At 39.1% G+C, this 16,251-nt stretch overlaps 1 protein-coding gene across 3 annotated transcripts in view; it reads left to right on the forward strand.

Annotated features, from left to right (window-relative positions):
- Nucleotides 1–16,251, forward strand: part of SLC9B1 (solute carrier family 9 member B1) — a 76,609-nt gene that overhangs the window by 1,102 nt on the left and 59,256 nt on the right. The window contains exon 2 of one of the 3 annotated variants that reach the window (XM_070506520.1): nucleotides 8,002–8,085. The exons of the other annotated variants lie outside the window; for them this stretch is intronic. The gene's annotated coding sequence lies outside the window, so the exon portion shown is untranslated. The remainder of the gene's footprint in view (nucleotides 1–8,001; nucleotides 8,086–16,251) is intronic. 3 annotated transcript variants of the gene reach the window in all.

Below are 16,251 nucleotides of genomic sequence, written 5' to 3' on the forward strand. Positions count from 1 at the left end.
GCAGTCCTCTTTTTGTGCATAATTTTCATACTCATCCTGTTTATACACTCTGTGAGATAGAGTTAGTTAACAAAACTCCATTTTACTGAAGAGGGAACTACATAATGACATTGAACAGGACCTGGAACATAGTAAAATATGCATTCAGTATATATTTGTTGAAGAGATAAATGGATAAGATTCTCAAGGAGCCATGCCTTATTCACCTTTGTAATCCCGACACCCAGAGCTAAGTCTAGCAATAGTAGCCCCACAAATATGAGTCAGAGAAGTTGAGTGACTTGCTCAGAGATGGGCATATGTCACATCTTTTTAAGGAATCTACTGCTTTGCCAAGCGTTGTGAATACAACGGTAAGGAAGACTGGTAAGATTCCTGTTCTCATGGAGGTTAAATTCTGGTGAACAAAGATAGAAAATAAACAGGTAATATATGAACAAGGAAGTGTTGATAATGGTGAGTGCAGTGAAGAAGTAAAACCGTGTGAAGTGAGAAAGACTAGGGGAGGGGTTACTTTAGATTGATTGGTTAGGGAAGGCCTCTCTGAGGAGCTGACATTTGTGCTGGCCTCAGTGATATAAAAAAGCCAGCCACAGGGGCTGGCCCCGTGGCCGAGTGGTTAAGTTCGCGCACTCCGCAGCAGGCGGCCCAGTGTTTCGTTAGTTCGAATCCTGGGCGTGGACATGGCACTGCTCATCAGACCACGCTGAGGCAGCGTCCCACATGCCACAACTAGAAGAACCCACAACGAAGAATACACAACTATGTACCGGGGGGCTTTGGGGAGAAAAAGGAAAAAATTAAAAAATCTTTAAAAAAAGCCAGCCACAGAAATATTTGGGGCCAGAGGATTTCAGGTAAAGGGAACTTCAATTGCAAAAGCCGTAAGGTATGAAAGAGCTTGACTCTTTCAAGGAACATCATAAAGACCGCTGTAGCTGGAATGTAGAGACAGCGGTACAGGATAAGCATGAAGAGATAGGGAGGGGCGAAATCAGGTAGTGCTCTGAATCAGCCATGGCAATATACCCATGGTATACATTTGGAATGTATGTAAAGTGTGATGAGAAACTAGTACAGAGTGTTTCGGAAGGGAGTACTCTGATTACTTTATGAAAAGGTTTGTTCCACCTGTCATGTGGTGAATGGGTCATAGGGATGGGGAGCAGATTAGTAGCAGAAGACACTTGCAGTAATCCAGGAAGGAAGGAAGGACAGTAGCTTGGGCTAAAGTGGTAGGAAGTAGATGACTGTGAGATAGATTTGGAGGCAGAGCCTACAGACTTGATGATGTTTTAAATATAGAGGTGAGAAAAAAAAGGGGAGCTCCTGATTTTCATCTTGAGCTTGAGTGGATGGTTGTGCCCTTTACCAAATGGAAAAGACTAGGGAAGAAATAGTGTGTGTGTGTGTGTGGGGGGGTATATTCTTGTTTTGCTCACCTTAAGTTTGATGTGCTTATTAGAAATCTAAAGTAATTTGGGAGTCGAGTTCTGTGTAAGGGACGAAAGATAAAAGTTGAGAGTCAGCAGCATGTAGGAAAAACTACCTAGAGAAAGTGTGTTTGTAGAGTATTCCAATGATCAGAGGTAACGCCGAGGAAAAGAAGCAACCAAAGGAGATGGAGAAGGAGTATCTGGTGAAGAAAACCTGAAGAGTATGATGACTTAAAAGCCAAGACAACAAAGCATGGCCAATGGTATTGAAACATGCTGAAGAGTCACGTAAATAAAGAGATCTGACCATTGGATTTTGGCAACATATGGTGATGTGCTCTGACAAGCACAATGAAGACGAAACGTGACATGAAGAAATGGACATAGCACAGACTTCTCAAGATACTTTACTATGAAGAGTTGAGAAACGGAGGTAACAGAGGAATATGTGGGGTCAAATTAGGGTCTTAAAGATGGGGATAAAAAGGCTGATGGGAACGATCCAGTAGAGAGGGGGAAAAATTATAGTATAACAGAGAATGTGTATATTAGAGGAGTAAAGTCTTTGAGGAAACAAGAAGGGATAGGATCCAAGGAACTTGTATGAAGTATTGGCTTAGAAATAGGAACATAAAATGTACAGTAATAGGAAGAAAGGTAATGAGTATAAGTAGAGATGCAGGTGGATGGGTAGATTCAGTGATTAGAAGGTGAGAGAGTTTCTGCCTGATATTGATTCACTTTTTCTCAATGAATTATGAGCATGATCAGTAAGAGGAGACTAGGGATGTTTGGGTAGGCAGTTTAAGGGGCAAAGGGAAAGTAGAAAATAATCATTGGGAGGACAGAAGGCAATCATACTTGTCTTAGTCTGGGACGCTGTTATAAAAATACCATAGGCTTATAAAACAACAGAAATTTAAGAATTTTTTTTTCTCTAAGTATACTTTTTTGGTGAGGAAGATTGGTCCTGAGCTAACATCTGTTGCCAGTCTTCCTCCTTTTATCTTTTTTCCTCCCCACAGCCCCAGGACATAGTTGTATATGCTAGTCATAGGTCATTCTAGTTCTTCTATGTGGGATGCTGCCACAGCACGGCCTGATCATAGGTCCACACCCCGGATCCAAACTGGCAAACCCCAGGCCACTGAAGTGGAGCACACGAACCGAACCACTCAACCCTGGGGCTGGCCCCTAAACAACAGAAATTTATTTCTAAAGGCTAGGAAGTCCAAGATCAAGGTGCCAGCCTATTTGCTGTCTGCTGAGGGCCCAATTCCTGGTCCATGGATGGCCAAAAGGGGCAAGGGAGCTCTCAGGGTCTCTTTTAATAAGAGCCTTAATCCCATTCGTGAGGGCTCTGCCCTCATCACATAATCACCTCCCAAAGGCCCCACCTTCTAACACCATCACGTTGGGGGTTAGGATTTCAGCCTAAGGATTTTGAGAAGACACAAACATTCAGTATATAGTAATACTAGAGGAGCATGGTAGCATCGCTGGGCTCGATGGAGTGGCCATTTGATATTTGTGGCCTTCTGAGTGTGTGGCTGAGATAGGGTGGAAAAAAAGATGATAGGAGCCAAGGAGATCAGGAGCTGAAAGACCAGAGTGTGGGGTGGGTAGACTGCCTGGGGATTAGTGGTTAGGTTCGTAGCTAAACTAGTTCTTGAACCCAATCTCCTGACTTTGCAGCTCAGTGGGTTACCATTTTACTGAGAAGTGATTCAGATCATTACTCTTTTGTGCCACTTACCCTTCTAGTTAATATAAAAATAAAAAAGTAATTGTGGCCTGATTTTTTTTGGTCCATATATCCAAATTCTAGACTTCATAGGCTGGTGCTTCTGTCTCTCTTGTCCCTTTAATATTTACTTGTTAAATTTTTTGGCTTGGTTTTCCTGGTGTTGTGGGGTGTTTTTTTTTTAACCATTTCCATCAATATGTGTTTATTAAAGTACAGAAGCCTACCTCTTAAATGATAAAGGGAAGGTGAAGGATGAGATTTGGAAATCTCGTTGCCTGTAGAGCTGGGATGACCAGTGACAGGGAGGCCTGATCTGTGTTCACTCTAATAACAATCGTAATAATGGCATTTGGATAGCCCTTTACATTTTGTGCTATGCTTTTATTTTCTCATATCTCATTTGACTTTGTAACTAACTTTTTCAGATGAGGAAACTGAGGCTCAGAGGGGTTAAGGCTCTTGGCCATGGACACAGCCTAGTAAGCGGCAGCATTATTACACTGTTCTGATACTGAGGCTCACGTTTTTCACTGCAGAAGTTTGCCTAAGTGTTTACACTCCATTATATCCAAAGTGATATCAAAGAAAAACTCTGCTAGGTAGAAAGTAATGGCTGGGTGCAGTCCTCTTACAATGCAAAAATTGTTTGTATATGTTTAAAATCCAACAGTTAATGAGATTAGATATTTATCTACCATCCACTGTGTTAGGTAATTCAAAGAACTCGGAAATGATTATGAAATTTAATCTGGTAGGGAAATAGATGGAAATGCAAGTCATTAAGAGACATTTCTTGGACCGTCTCCCACATACCTTATGTGCTTACACAATACCCTGAATTGACTAAATTCTATATGCAGAGGAGAATGCAGTACCAGTGACATAGCGGACTCTCAGTGAATATTTGTCAAATAAAAGAATGATAATAGTTAAACAAGCAATTACAGTAGTAAGGTGGATGCTGTGAGAAGGGGTAGATGCTATGATAAGGATGCATCCTGGGGGCCGGCCAGGTGGCATAATGCTTAAGTTTGCACACTCCCCTTCGGTGGCCTGGGGTTCACAAGTTCGGATCCCAGGCATGGACCTATACACTGCTCATCAAACCATGGTGTGGCAGCATCCCAGATACAAAATACAGGAAGACTGGCACAGATGTTAGCTCAGTGGCAATCTTCCTCAAGCAAAAAGAGGAAGATTGGCAACAGATATTGGCTCAGGGCCAATCTTCCTCACCCCAAAAAAAAAAAAAAAAAAGAATGCAAAGTGAAGAGAGCTTCCACAAGAAGGACTTCTTACACTGACATAGAGTTTGCTGAGCAAAAAGCAGGGGTGTGGGGTTAGAAGGCAGCATACAGAATGTAAAGTCTCAGAGATGTGATGCATGGCAAGTTTGAAGAACTGAAATTTCATATGCCTGAAGTTTAGAATGTCAAGTGAAGAATGAAGAGATAGGCAGGGACAAGGTTAGCCCTTATTACAGAGGGCTCTGTAAGCTATGTTTAAGGAATTTGGACATTTTTCTTCTATGGGAAGCCATTGATGAATATTAAGCAGGAAGTTCTCATAATTGCCCTACATTTTAGAAGATTACTCTGGATTGTGGAAATTCCACTGGGGAGGACCAAGACTGGAGGCCCTTATGGTGTTTTGGGGGAAAGGTGCTTATGGCCTGGACTGAAATAATGGCAATTTATATGGAGAGAGATGGACAAAGTTTTTAAATATTTAGGAGCCTGATTTAACATGATCGAGTAACTCAGTGGATGTCAGCAAGGAGGGGTAGTGCATAGAAGGAATGACTCCTCGGTTTCTAGTTTGAGCAACTAGGTAGATGGTGGCTCCAATCTCTAAGACAGGAAATTCTCTGAAGAAGGAATAGGTTTGGTGGGGAAAGGTCTTGAATTCAGTTGTGCGTATGTTGAGCTTAAGATACTTGTAAAGACAATCAGGTAGAGATATCCAATGAATAGTTAAATATGCTAGTCAGAATCTCAAGAGAGCTTCTCTAGGCCAGGCTCATTAGCATACTGGTCACCATTAGAGCCACAGGAGTGAAATACATTGCTTAAGAAATGTATGGAGAGCAAGAAGAGAAGAGGGCATAGGGCAGAATGCCGAGGAAGTCTAACATTTCAGTGCGCATTGAGGAATGGACAGAGGAAAAGAAGCCTGTAAAGAAGACCAAGAAGGGACAAGCAGAGGGAGAAGGAAGACAGAGCAAGTGACAAAATGATGTAAGAATTCCAAAGGGGAAGACGACTGCCAGTTTGGTGGTACACCTGCAGGAAGCTTTCCTTGGAGTGACCCTCAAGCGATAGACAGATATCATTTACAAAGAAGAGATGCGGTGGGAAGGTATTCCGAGCAAATAAAAGAAAACAAATAATGCGTGGGAGAACATGTAACAGTTTAATTGACTGAAATGCAGGGTCCAGAGAACTCAAGAGAAAGCTGACAAGATAGTTTGTGCCATGTTGTGGAAAACAGATTCTGGGTAAGTTGTTGGCAACTGTTCTATAGGTGAGAAAAACCAATGTGTTTGGTGCTAAGGGAAAGAGAATAATATAAAGCATACTCTGAACCGTGGAATGCCATTTTATTGTGGAAACAAGATCTAGGCACTTGAAAAGAATATAAATTCAAGATAATATCTGATTATTGAGAACAAACACCAAATACTATAGGAATTTTAACAGTAGCAAAGTCTATTTGAATTGGAATAGTAGTTTTGCCCAGAGTTGTATTTTTCTGATTGAACAATAATGCCAGCTAGTCATTATCTTAAAAAAGAAAAAATAGATCTAGTTTGAATGCTCTTTATAAAGAATATTCTGTTTGTGGGTATGACTCTCAAATTCATTTGTTAAAAGATTTATACTGTAGTTGTTTTTAGTTGATGACCTTTGATGTAAACTCAGACTTGTCTGAAAGACAGCAACAGTTCCAAAGACTTCAAAGGAATACAGCCTCACAAACACAGAATTGATGCACATGTTTACCGAACATTCATTTAATAAATATATGTTAAATGACTATTATGTGTCAGCGATGTATAGTGGCTGAGGACGTGAACTACACATTGAAACACACCTGAACTCCAAACCCAGTTCTACCACTCTCAATGGGAGGAAAAAAGTTGCAGTCTCACTTAGAATAGTTTCTTTTTTTTTTTTCCCAAGGAAGATTAGCCCTCAGCTAACTGCTGCTAATCCTCCTCTGTTTGCAGAGGAAGGCTGGCCCTGAGCTAACATCCATGCCCATCTTCCTCTATTTTATGTGTGGGACACCTACCACAGCACGGCTTGTCAAGCGGTGCCATGTCCACACCCGGGATCCGAACCAGTGAACCCCGGGCCGCCGAAGCAGAACGTGCACACTTAACCACTGCACCACCGGGCTGGCCCCAAGAATGGTTTCTACTTAGTGCTGTACGCATTATGATTTTTTGAAGGAAATTTCAGTTATTATGTATCCAATTAGTAGTGCTACTGCCAAATTTAATTGGTATTTCTTAAATCTAGAGGAGGGAGAGATGAGGAATGATTTTAAAGTGTTTAGCTAAGCCTCAAAGAGAATCCACTTTTAGAGAGCTAAAAATTGGCCATAAATTTTTGCTGAATGATATGTGGCATAGTCACTAGATGTCACTATTGCACAACATTGCTCCAAAAAGATAAGCCCAAAGTACAGTATATAGTACAACACACCAGGGAAAGAAAGAAGTTGTTTTTATTAAGTGATATACATGTATACATACATGACGTTTACATAAGATGTGACGTTCCCAAACAGCATATATTGGAATGCTCTTACCCTGTTTCTTTACTGTAAGAGAATAGAAGCATGGACTTAAAACTGATAAAGCCCTTAGGTCACCTACCATCCTCCCTCCCTATCGCTTTTTATAGCTGTGAAACTGAGGTACAAGGAGGTGAACTGGCAAGAAACTCAATCAATACTATGTAGCAAGTTAAAAGCAGAGAGCTTAATTGCCCAACTCTTTTGACAATACCACAGTATCCATTATTAATATGTACAAAGAGCCTTTCTAATAAAACCAGGTGAAAACAGGACCTCTAAATCTATCAAAATTTTACACTACTTTACAAGCAAAACTTAGCAATATGATAACAGTACATATTTCTAATAAAAATGACCAATTGAGGACCATAGCTTTTGCTATGGTCTGTACAATCATCTTACTTTACCCCCATAATAACACGATATGTAGTATGTATTTATACTCTACCTCATTCCAAAAAGGATTTTAAGAAGCTTATTGAGGGGCCGGCCCTGTGGCCGAATGGTTAAGTTCACGCGCTCCACTTCGGCGGCCCAGGGTTTTGCCAGTTCAGATTCTGGGCGCGGACATGGCACCGCTCATCAGGCCACGCTGAGGCGGCATCCCACATGCCACAACTAGAAGGACCGACAACTAAAATATACAACTACATAGTTGGGGGACTTGGGGGGCAGGGAGCAGAAAAAAAAAGAAGCTTATTGAAATAAATATAGCGTAAAATAAAATTCACAAACTGAGGTGATCATAAATGTAAGGTACTGGAATATAAATCACTCTGAAGTCTCCTTTTTGTTAGCATACAAGTAGACTGCCATGATGTCCAGTAAACTCACACTTGGTTGGCTGTCCTCAAATTTAATTCTGCTTTCTCTAGCTGTGAGTACAAAATAAGAAACATAGGTAGTACTGTGCCCACTAAAAGATGATGATGGATGATAATGTACCCGAGATCATGCAACTAGTATATTTCTGATTTCAAAACCCTCATTCTTTCCATTATGACAACTATCTAGACATATAGTGAGACGTCTCCTAACAGGATACTGTCACTGGAACCCTTAGACATCTGGATTACCAGTTACTTCTGAGTTATACAGGTAGGCTTTTGCTTATATCAAATTTCTCTCAAATAATTGCATAGAGCTATTGATAAGATGTTTTTCTATCAATTTTTTTCTATCAAAAATTGACCCCTAAAAAAACCCAGTTATTAAGAGACAGGTAAAATTCATGAGTTTATCTACCTTTTAAATTACAAAATTTATGCTATATTAAGGAAATAGGCATTTTAAAAATTGGTCAGAGAAGAAAGTGGACAGGCACAGTATTAAAGAAGAGAGAAAGGGGCAATGGGGAGAGAGCTAAGGCCGATATATCCTGTCCATCCTGCTTCTGACCCCACATCACTCAAGTGTCTGGCTTTTCTTCTTCAACTTCCTCCATTAAAGTGGTACCAAAATTCTACCCTAGCCAGGGTCCTAGTTCTTCAAAACTTCCACTCCTAAGTTTTTGTTCTATAAGAGTAGAACCTTTTCCTAAGTTGTCCTGTTGATTCCTTATCTGTCTTTACAGCATAATCATTAAAGATCTTAGTCTTTCCATAATTTGCTTTCTTTTTCTTGATGTATTTGAAAAGCCTATTCTTGGTGTTAGAATCTCTTACTCTTCTGCCAAATATGCCTTTCTTGTTAACTATGCAGAGTGTTTTTTATTTTTGTTGTCATTTCAAGCATCTGGCACTTTTTTATTCTCGGTTCACTCAGTGTTTATTCCACATATATGTATTAAGTGCCTACCATCTGCTAAGTACTATCTAGATAAAGGGTAAAACCAGATATGGTCCCTCCTCTCATGGAGCACACAGCCTTCCAGTGTTGGAATAGGCCCACTATGACCTCTTTTCCACTGCTTGCAACCAAAAACTCTGGATAAAATGCAAAGGGAACTACCTGAAGACTCTGAAAAGTAAACAGCAGCAGGTGGATTGTGAAGAAAAGTCAAAACCACAAGGGTGAATTTTTCTTGCTCTTGCATCTTTGACCTGAAGGCAGACCCCAGTCATGCAACTGTGCAAGGACAGCAGAGGAGGCCAAAACTATAATAGAAAACCTGTTTTTATGGCCTGAAGGTCTGGGAAAATAGACCCTACAGTCTAAAGAGAGTGTGAGGAATCCTTATTGTTGTTTTTTTTCTCTGTAGCAGCTTTTCCCCAAGGGAAGCCACATTTATGGCATTATGGGCAGCTAAATGCAGAGAAAAACCTCATTTTCTGATTAGCGAAAGCAGGAAAAATGACCTTGAGAAATAGAGTATGTGTCAGAGGTTGGGGAGGCATGGATTCAAGACAAGAGAAAGCTAGGGAATGGAGCTCCTTAATTCTATGTATGAATCCAACCAAGTATCTTTAGGTCACCTCCAGCTGTGTGTGCATCAGACAGGCCAAAATCAGCATAGCAATGGCTTTACGAACTGAAGTAAATGTAGAAAAGAACCATTGCCCCAGTCACAGACTAACCCCTGAGTGACTCATGCATGGGGCAGACCAAAGGCAACATAGCAAAGGCTTTTGAAACAACTGAGGTGAGGACCATTGCCTACAGAAAATAAGAGAGAGTTTATGGTCTGCATCTAACCAAGTTGATTGCCTGCTGAAACAAACAAAAAATGTTTAAATATTCCTCAGAGGATTTTAATAGGATCCAGAGTCTACACAACAAAATGTCCAAGATTACTCAGAAGTACTTGACATATGAAGAATCAGGAAATTATTGTCTTACGGGGAAAGAAAATCAACAGATGCCAAGCCAAAGTGACACAGATGTTGGAATTATCAGACAAAGATGTTAAAGCAGCCATTATAACTACATTTCACGTGCTAAAGATAGGCATAGTTGTAATGAGTGGGAAGATACTCATTCACAACAGAAAAATAGAAACAGTGAAAAAGAAGCAAGTCAGAGTGACTTCAGCATCATGGCAGAGTGAAATGTTCCCTTAGTCTCTCCCTTCTAAGTTACAACCAACGAACATTCATTAACCAACAGAAGATTCCATATAAAGTCCAAGAGGACCCCTGAGAGATATATACAGCCATACATCTGTAGATGGGGGTACTGGATCCCTGGGAAGCAGTAGAAGGAGGTGAGCAGATCCCCTTTCCCTCCCCAGTGGCAGTGATCTAGGTTGTGGGTCCTCACACAGCAGCCAGTGCATAACTGTAAGAGGAGGTGGGGGAGCAGGCAGGCCTGCATGCAAACACTCTTGCTTTTAGAGTTGCAGCCCAGCCTTTGGGAATGCTCCACAACAAGTGGTTTGGCTCAGCCACTAAGCACAGCAGCCCAGGCAAAACGCCCGTGAGTGCAGAGTGGGTCCACATGTGTAAAAGAAAGAGCCCTTCTCCTCCCCTCCCCCTAGTGCAACAGCTCAGCTGGACTCCGGCCCAGGCAGTGGTTCCACACCACAGTGCCTGCACGTGCATGTGTGACCCACTAAGTGGCTGCAACCAGCAGGCAAACACAGAAGACTCCTATCGGCACAACTTCCAGCAGACTTGGCAGGTTTATAAAACACAGCTTCTGCCCCCCCAGGGGTGGCGAGTGGAATCCAGCAAAGGATCACATCATCAAATACCATGAAGAACTACAGTAACACTCCAGAGCAGAAGGAAAATGACAAGTCTCCAGAAACCAATCTTGAACTCACAGAAATTTACAATCTAAATGACAGGGAATTCAAAATAGTTGTCATAAAGAAGCTCAACAAGTTATAAGAAAACTCAGAAAGATCAATGAACTCAGAAATAAAATTAATGAGCAGAAAGAATTCTTCACCAAAGAGATTGAAACTCTAAGGAAAAAATCAAACAAATTCTGGAGAGGAAGAACTCAATGAGATGAAAAAACAATCTACAAACATTAAAATACAGATCTGACATTATGGAGGAAAGAATTAGTAATTTAGAGGACAGAAATATAGAAATGGTTTGGGTGAAGGAGAAGAGAGAACTAAGATTTAAAAAAATGAAGAAACTCTTTGAGAAATATCCAACTCAATTCGGAAATGCAACATAAGGATTATAGGTATTCCAGTGGGAGAAGAGAGGGAGAAAGGAGCAGAAAGCTTGTTCAAAGAAATAATAGCTGAGAATTCCCCAAACCTGGGGAAAGAACTGGACTTATGAGTATATGAAGTCAATAGAACTCCCAATTACATCAATGCAAAAAGACCTTCTCCAAGGCATATAATAGTAAAACTGGCAAAAGTCAATGACAAAAAATATTAAGAGCAGCAAGAGAGAAGAAAATAACATACAAAGGAACCCCCACCAGGTTTTCAGTGGATTTATTAGCAGAAGCCTTACAGTCTAAGAGAGATTGGAATGATATATTAAAAATACTGAAAGACCAAAACTTTCAGCCAAGAATACTCTATCCAGTGAAATTATCCTTCAGATATGATGGAGAAATAAAAGCTTTCCAAGATAAATGAAAGCTGAGGGAGTTCATTGCCACTAGACATCCCTCACAAGAAATGGTCAAGGATGCCCTCGTACCTGAAACAAAAAGGCAAAGGTTTACAAAGCCTCGAGCAAGGAGATAAATAGAGAAAATCAGAAAATTGCAGCTACCAAAACAGGTTAGCAAACTCTTAATTATAACATAAGAAATAAATAGAAGGAAAGCACCAAAAATAAATATAAACACTTCACTTTAATCACAAACCCACAACACAAAACAGAATAATTTATGAGAACAATAACTTAGAAGGGGAAGTGGAACGGGTTGGAACCTACTTAGGCTAATGGAGATAAGAGGCTATCAGAAAATGGACTATCTTATCTACAAGGTCTTTTATACAAACTTCATGGTAACCACTAAAAAAAAACTCAGAGCAGAGACACAAATCATAAATAAAGAGAAAACTAAGAAAACCATCACAGAAAACCACCAAACTGAAATGGCAGTCAGAAACACTAGGGAAGAGAAACAAGGGAAATATAGAACAACCAGAAAACAAGAGATAAAATGGCAATATTAAGCCCTCAAATATCAAAAATCATTCTAAATGTAAATGGATTGAATTCTCCAATCAAAAGACACAGAGTGGATGGATGGATTAAAGAACAAGACTCAACAATATGCTGCCTCCAGGAAACACATCTCAGCTCTAAAGACAAACACAGGCTCAGAGTGGAGGGATAGAAGATGATACTCCAAGCAAATGGCTATCAAAAGAAAGCAGGTGTTGCCATACTTAGACAAAGTAGACTTGAAGATAAAAAAGACAATGAGAGAGAAAGAGGGACAGTATATAATGATAAACAGGACATTCCACCAAGAGAACATAACACTTATGAATATATATGCATCTAACACAGGAGCACCAAAGTATATAAAGCAACTATTAACAGACCTAAAGGGAGAAATTAACAGCAACACAATAAAAGTAGGGGACCTCAACACCCAATTTACATCAACGTATAGATCATCCAGACAGAAATTCAACAAAGAAATAGTGAACTTAAGTGAAACACTAGACCAGACGGACTTGACAGAAATGTATTGAACAGTCCATCCAAAAACAGCAGAATACACATTCTTCTCAAGTGCACATGGAACATTTTCAAAGATAGACCACATATTGGGAAACAAGGCAAGCCTCAATTAATTTAAGAAGATTGAAATCATATCAAGCATCTTTTCCAGCTACAATGCTATGAAACCAGAAATCAACTACAAGAAAATAGCTGGGAAAGTCACAAATACATGGAGACTAAATAACATGCTAGTGTACAACAATTTGATCAATGAAGAAATCAAAAAATACCTGGAGACAAATGAAAGAGAAAATACATTGTACCAACCCTTATCGGTTGTGGCGAAAGCAGTTCTAAGAGGGAAATTCATAGCAAAACAAGCTCAACTCAACAAATCAGAGAAATCTCAAATAAGTAATCTTAAACTATACCTAACAGAACTAGAAAGAGAAAAACAAAGCCCAAAGGCAGGAAAAGGAGAGAAATAATAAAAATTAGAGCAGCAATCAATGAAATAGAGACCAAAAAGCAGTATAAAGGATCAATAAAGTTAAGAGCTGATTCTTTGAGAAGATAAACAAAATTGACAAACCCTCAGCCAGACTAAGAAAAAAAAGAGAGAAGGCTCAAACCAATAAAATTAGAAACGAAAGAGGAGAAATTATAACAGATACCACAGAAATGCAAAGGATTATAAGAGAATACTATGAAAAACTATATGCCAACAAATTGGACAATCTGGAAGAAATGGATAAATTGTTAGACTCAAACAAGATCCCAAAACTGAATCAAGAAGAAATAGAGAATCTGAATAGACCAATCACAAGTAAAGAGATTGAAACAATAATCAAAAACCTCCCCCAAAAAACAGAAGTCCAGGACCAGATGGCTTCTCTAGAGAATTCTACCAAACATTCAGAGAAGATTTAGTACCTATCCTTCTCAAACTATTCCAAAGAATTGAAGAAGATGGAATGCTTCCTAACTCATTCTATGAAGCCAACATCACCCTGATCCCAAAGCCAGACAAGGACAACACACAGAAGGAAAATGACAGGCAAATATCACTGATGAACATAGATGCAGAAATCCTCAACAAAATATTGGCAAACCAAATACAGCAATACATTAAAAAGGATCATTCACAATGATCATGTGGGATTTATTCCAGGGACGCAGGGATGGTTCAACATCTGCAAATCAATCAGTGTGATGCACCACATTAACAAAATGAGAAATAAAAATCACGTGATCATCTCAATAAATGCACAGAAAGTATTCGACAAGATCCAACATCATTTATGATAAAAACTCTCAATAAAATTAGTATAGAAGGAAAGTACATAATAACATAATACAGGCCACCTATGACACACCCACAGCCAAGGTCATAGTCAAAGGATAAAAACTGAAAGCCATCCTTCTGAGAACAGGAACAAGACAAAGGTGCCCACTCTTGCCACTCCTATTCAACATAGTACTAGAGGTTTTGGCCAGAGAAATTAGGCAAGAGAAAGAAATAACAAGTATCCAAATTGGGAAGGAAGAAGTGAAACTCTTGCTGTTCGTGGATGACATGATCCTATGTATAGAAAACCTAAGGAATCTACCAGAAAGCTATTAGAGATAATCAACAATTACAGCAAAGTTGCAGGGTACAAAATCAACTTACAAAAATCACTTGCATTTCTATACACTAATAATGAAGTAGCAGAAAAAGAACTCAAGAACACATCCCATTCACAATTGCAACAAAAAGAATAAAATGTGTAGGAATAAGTTTAATTAAGGAGATGAAAGATCCAGACACTTAAAACTACAAGACATTGTTAAAGAATTTGAAGATGATATAAAAAAATGGTAGGATATTCCATGCTCATGGATTGGAAGAATAAACATAGTTAAAATGTCCATATTACCTAAAGCAATCTCAAGATTCAATGCAATTCTAACCAGAATCCCAATGACATTCTTCACAGAAGTACAACAAAGAATCCAAAAATTTATATGGAACAACAAAAGACCCCCAACAGCCAAAGCAATCCTGGGAAGAAAGAACAAACCTGTAGCTATCACAATCCCTGACTTTAAAATACAGTACAAAGTTATAGCAATCAAAACAGCATGGTACTGGCACAAAAACAGATACATAGATCAATGGAATAGAATTGAAAGCCCAGGAATAAAACCACACATCTACAGACAGCTAATCTTCAACAAAGGAGCCAAGAACATACAATGGAGACAGGAAAATATCTTCAATAAATAGTGTTGGGAAAAAAGGGACAGCCACATGCAAAAGAATGAAAGTAGACCATTACCTTACACCATACAGAAAATCAACTCCAAATGGATTAAAGGCTTGACTGTAAGACCTGAAGCCATAAAACTCCTAGAAGAAAATATAAGCAGTATACTCTTTGACATCAGTCTTAGCAGTATCTTTTTGCATACTGTGTCTACTCAGGCATGGGAAACAAAAGAAAAAATAAACAAATGTGACTGCATCAGACTAAAAACCTTCTTCAAGGCAAAGGAAACCATGAACAAAACAAAAAGACAACCCACCAACTGGGAGAAAGTATTTAGAAATCATACATCTGACAAGGGGTTAATTTCCAAAATATTTAAAGAACTCATACAACTCAACAAGAAAAAAATGAACAATCCAATAAAAAAATGGGCAGAGGATATAAACAGACATTTCTGCAAGGAGGATATACAGATGGCCAACAAGCACATGAAAAGATATTCAACATCACTACTTATTAGGGAAATGCAAATCAAAACTACAATGAGATATATCACCTCACACCTGTCAGAATGGCTATAATTATCAAGACAAAAAAAAAATGTTGGAGCAGATGTGGAGAAAAGGGAACCCTCATACACTGCTTGTGGGAATGCAAACTGGTACAGCAACTATGGAAAAGAGCATGGAGATTTCTCAAAAAATTAAGAATAGAAATACCATATGATCCAGCTATCCCACTATTGGGTATTTACCCAAAGAACTTGAAACAACAAAGAGATTTATGCACCCCTATGTTCGTTGCAGCATTATTCACAATAGCCAAGACGTGGAAGCAACCCAAGTGCCCATCAATGGATGAATAGATAAAGATGTGGTGTATATACACACACACACACACACAGATATATATATATATACACACAGGAATACTACTCAGCCGTAAAAAAAAAAAAAAAGACAAAGTTGTCCCATTTGCAACGACATGGATGGATCTTGAGGGTATTATGTTAAGCAAAATAAGCCAGACATAGAAAGAAAAACACTGCATGATTTCACTCATAGGTGAAAGATAAACAAACACGTGGATAAAGACAACAGATTAGTGGTTACCAGAGGGGAAGGGGGTAGGGGGGTGGGCAAAAGGGGTGAAGGAGCATATATATATGGTGATGGGTAAAAATGACACTACTTTTGGTGAGAACGATGCAATCTATATAGAAACTGATTAATGATAATGTACACCTGAAATTAGACAATGTTGTAAACCACTATGACCACAATAAAATATTTTTTTAATCTATAAATAACTTATACAACAGGGAAATGGTTAAGTATATTAGAAAACAATCTGAATGAATTTCATGTAACTACTAAAACAACTGTGATTAGAACATAGGAGATATAGTATTATAAAATTTGAGTCAAAAGAATGTTTACCATGAAAAAAAGAATCACTGTTGAAATTCAACACAT

The sequence above is a fragment of the Equus asinus genome, chromosome 3, assembly GCF_041296235.1.
Source record: "Equus asinus isolate D_3611 breed Donkey chromosome 3, EquAss-T2T_v2, whole genome shotgun sequence".
NCBI classification, from domain to species: Eukaryota; Metazoa; Chordata; class Mammalia; order Perissodactyla; family Equidae; genus Equus; species Equus asinus.